Source organism: Trichechus manatus, unplaced genomic scaffold (genome assembly GCF_000243295.1).
Source record: "Trichechus manatus latirostris isolate Lorelei unplaced genomic scaffold, TriManLat1.0 scaffold00072, whole genome shotgun sequence".
NCBI lineage: Eukaryota > Metazoa > Chordata > Mammalia > Sirenia > Trichechidae > Trichechus > Trichechus manatus.
The window spans coordinates 666,438-670,834 of NW_004444008.1; the positions used below are offsets into that span (position 1 = coordinate 666,438).

The 4,397-nt window shown below is 63.7% G+C and overlaps 1 protein-coding gene across 1 annotated transcript in view; it reads right to left on the reverse strand.

Moving 5' to 3' along the window:
• Positions 1 to 4,397, reverse strand: part of TPPP (tubulin polymerization promoting protein) — a 15,918-nt gene that overhangs the window by 1,186 nt on the left and 10,335 nt on the right. The window lies entirely within an intron of this gene.

The following is a 4,397-nucleotide window of genomic DNA, read 5'->3' on the forward strand; positions in this document are numbered from 1 at the left end:
CCCCCCCCCCCGTAGGGAATCTGCCCCTGTCCGCAGCCCCCACAACTGCACCGGCAACCTGGCACCAGAACTCAGCCAAGGCCTGAGACGCCGGGAGCGCGCGGAGGAGCCGCCCGCGGCTCGGTGTGAATTGGTGCGTGAGGGTCTGGCAGCGCAGCGTCTTCGGCCCGGGCCATGTTTCCCGCGCCCAGCGCAGCGCCGGTGCCCCAGCCGCCCGGGACGCCGCTCCCACACGGGCCTCATGTGTACTTTGTGTTTGTGGCCGCACGTGGGTGGGCCGTGGGACCGGGCTGTGGGCGTCGCGGACGGACTCCGCCTCCTGGGGCGGGCTGAACGCCGGATGCCGCGGTGCCGTGCGTGGGTCGGCCTGGGGCAAGGGGCGCACCCACCCGGTTTGTAAAGCAGACACTCGCGGCTCCCCAGACGCCCCAGCTAGGGAAGACGGCCTCCTCGCGCCCTCCCATCACAGCGACAAAGCCACGGGGTGCTCAGGCTGCTCCCGCAGCCCCAGGGCGTGTCGTCCCCGTCGACACAGACCCCGGCTCTGCCCGCCTGGGTCTGGGCTCATCCCACCCCGGAAATCTGACTGCAGCCCCGTCAGAATTCGCAGTATCCTGCCGGCGGGAGGAGCAGAGATCCCGGTGCCAGCCCAACTGCTCAACAAGCCCGGAGGCCGTGAGGGCAAGGCTATGCGGCCCTGGGCCTTGCCTGTCCCCATAATAGCAGTGACACCTGCAACCTCAGAGGGGGCTGAGGAGACGTGGCTTCCGCGTCTCTGCACCTGGCCCGGCGCTGGGGATACTGCCTGCGTTAGACACGTCGGGGGTGGTCCCTCCCTTCTCCGGGGCCCCCAGGGGCTCCCCATAAGCCCTCGGGGCCCTGGCTCCCCAGCTGCCATAACGTCAGGACGGGCACCCCTGCCTCCTGCCCCTTTGTCTCAGCCCCTTCACAGCACCGGGGACCCGCTTTGGGGCGCCTTGTCTCCAGGACGCCTCCATGGAGGTGACTCAGCTGGGACGAGCCCTGGTTTCCTCCTCCACAGATGAAAATGTCCCGTCTGGATTGTTAAACTCTCCATAACGGTCCCAAAGGAAGTACGTTCCGGCCCAAGAATTCAGCGACAGATGCTCACTGCCCCCAGGGTCTATGTAAGGAGGGGGCTGTCAACAGCCCAGCTGACCACAGACAGTTACTCAGGCAAATTATGGTCTCTGCGTGCCTGGTCCATGCGGTGACCGCGAGCAGAGGCCACCAAACCTAGGGTGCAGTGAGGCGAGGGAGGTCCCCACGCACTGAGCGGGAAAGTGAACCACGTGGTACAGGATGTAGTCTAAAAGCAAATGCGCACGTGCACACACGCATGCACAGATGTACATAAGCATGCATACACACATGCACACGTGCGCGCACACACAGTGCACGCATGCACGTATGGGCGTGCAGAGGCACGCTCACCTCTTGTGTTTTTTTCAAAGACGCTCAAGTGCCTCTGTATCTGCCTCAACCTGTCCCCACCTCACAACCCTGGGCGTCCACTTCCCGCTGCTCCTTCTCGGCGGATCCGACTTCCCTCCTGGCCTCCAAGAGGCCCCCCCTACCCGGCCCTCAAGCCCTCAGAGGCCACATGCCCTCGCTTCCAGGTTCCTACAAGGGCTCCTGGAATGTGGGGTTGCAGTCATGGGGGGGGCGCGGCGGGACGTGGAAAGGAAAAGCTAAATACCTGGGGTGAGGGGAGGTACTGGCCCGGCACACACAGACCCCCCCCGAGCCCCCAAACCAGGGCCCCCACCGCGGTATGTGAGCCTTCCTTGTTAACAAGAGAACGGAACACGGAGCCACCCCTCCCCCGCGGCCCTCGCCCCGCCGGCAGGAGCTCGCGGGCAAAGGAGCTGTTTTCCCCCAACAGCCGGTCGCCATCGGCAACAGCTGCAAATACAAACTGTCCCGGAACAAACCTTGGGGAAACAGCCTCCGTGAGCAACTGGACGAGAGGACAAAGCTCTCTCTGCTTCTACAATAGAGCGCGGGTCGGGCCTCCGCTCGGAGCAGGAAAGATGGGGAGGCACCCACCCCGCCTGGGAGACCAGAGGGGTCCTCAGGCCCTCACCTGCGGGCAGGGACCTCTCCTTAAAGGCCCGCCCTCCCCCGCCCGCCAGCCAGCCCCTGCTAAGGCCCATCCCCTTTCCCGAGACCCCACCCCACCCCAGGACCCCGCCCTCTCCCAGGGCCACTCCTAGGGCCCTGCCCCCTCCCCGGATCGTCCCTTCCGGGATCATCCCGCCCCCGCCGCCGCTCCCACCCGCGTGTGCCAAGAGCCTGAAGCAGGGAGCAGTGGGGGAGTAGGGACTTGAGGGGAGAGGGTAGGCAGGGCCTGCAAGCTGGAGTCTGTCCAATTCGCTCTTTCCTCGCACCTGAAGCTGCTGGTCAAGGGTCCTGCCTCCCCCTCCTGTGCCCTCCCTGGGTGGTGCCTCTCCCCGACAGGTGTGGCGCCAGCAGCACCACCCACACCCCCGCAGGCACCTGGTCCAGGATGCGCTTTGTCCCTGGACACGGAAGAGAGGATGGAGTCACCTGGGCTGTTCCAGGAACCGGGCACCCCGAGAACAGCGGGGCCCAACCAGGAGGCGGTGCTCGGCTTTTCCCCTATTCCGAATGCAGAGGTGGGGGTGGGGGAGTCCATTCCCAGCGCCGCTTTGCTCCTTCCCGGACTCCCAGGGATGAAAGACCTCTGCCATCAGCTTAGACGCGGCTCTGGCACCCACAGTTAGCGGGTCCTGGCACTCGGCCTCCCAGAGCCACCCACCACACCACCGCGGGCACCATCCCACAGCGCCCAGGCAGACCTGAGTCCAGAGGGCGGCCGACCCCACTCCCCGGTGAAGGCAGGAAGCCGCTAGGACAACAGGCGCAGAGGCTTGGCACAATCACGTCTCCCGGGTTTTGACCCATGAATCTGGAGCAGGACTGGCAGGGCTTGCACTGGCCCCACTTAGGAAGAGGGAGCCAGGCACAGGGACAGGTGCAGAGAACGAGCCACCGTGGGCACCCACCACCGTGGCTGGGCCTGGAAGGAATAACTGCAGGCCTTTGAATCTCTGCCTTTTGTTGCGTTAATTATGGAGTCAGCATGAAGCCCTCGTTTGACAAAGGAATGACTTACAATACTTACCGACAGTACAATGTGTGTGCATGTGTGTGTTCGTACATGTCTGTGTGTATGTGTAAATGTGGGTATGTTTGTGTGTGTATGTCTATGTTTGAGTGTGTACATGTATTTGTGTGTATGTTTGTAAATGTTGGTGTGTGTGTGTGTGTATGTATTCTGAATGTGTGTATGTTTGTGTGTGTGTTTTGTATACAGTCATGCTCCGCATAATGTCCATTCGGCCAACATCCACCTGCATATTCGCCATGGTCCCGTAAGGTTATAATGGTGTCCAGAAATCACGATCGGACAACGGGACATAGCAAACGAAACCGCCTGGACCGACGTGCTGTGTATGGGGGTGTGTCCAGGCCCTTGGGCTGAGATCTGAGAGGCCGGCCCCACACCCTAAACTGCCCATGATGCGGGGCTGGGTGACCAGGGCAACACCTGAGTGCCGCTCCTCGGGACCCCTGAGCCATCCCAGTGGCCGCAGGCCTGGGGACATCGTGTGGCCACGGGCGCCCTGTGGCTCAGGACCAAGCACGGGAGAAGGTGGACGATGTGCAAAGAAGCGGCCCGGGTCAGCGCGGACTGCTGCTGTGCCCTCTGGCCCTGCTGGGTGAGCTCACTCTGCACACAGCACACACCCCACCCCCCCCGTGTGTCCTGGGCTGTCAAAGGCACCCCTGTCCCCTGCTCCTGTTCCTGCCTGGACTGACATGTGGACACCAGGCCTGACGCCCGACCCGGTGACCACACTGCTGGCCCGGCGCATGGCCTCCCCACGCGGCACCAGGCACCGCCAGCGAGTCACTGGGGCCGGGGTGCAGGCGCCAGATGTGGGGGACCGTGGGCTCGGCAGCCCTCCCAGCCCATCTGCACCAGCGTTCCCCCATGGGCGGGTACACATGGTCTCCATGGCGCCTGCAGTGCTGGCCACAGAGCCCCTCCACCCCCCGCCACTGTCTGCCTGGAGGGCCGCTGGGGCTCGAGGGGACAATAGAAGCCATTCCCCAGAGACACTTAATGGCATCACGCTTCTCTTGGCGACAGAGCCAGTTTGTTCTGCAAAGTCAATTAGAACTTGAGGGTTTTCTCTGTGCACAATGGGCCCAGCCCCTCACGCTGCTGCCCCTCCCTCTCGGTCCTGCTACTGTCCTGCTGGGCAGACGGCAGCTTTGTCTGGTGAGGGTGTGGCCCCGCCGCCCGGGAGCTCGGCATTCACTTGCACCCCTGCCCTGCCCTTGGT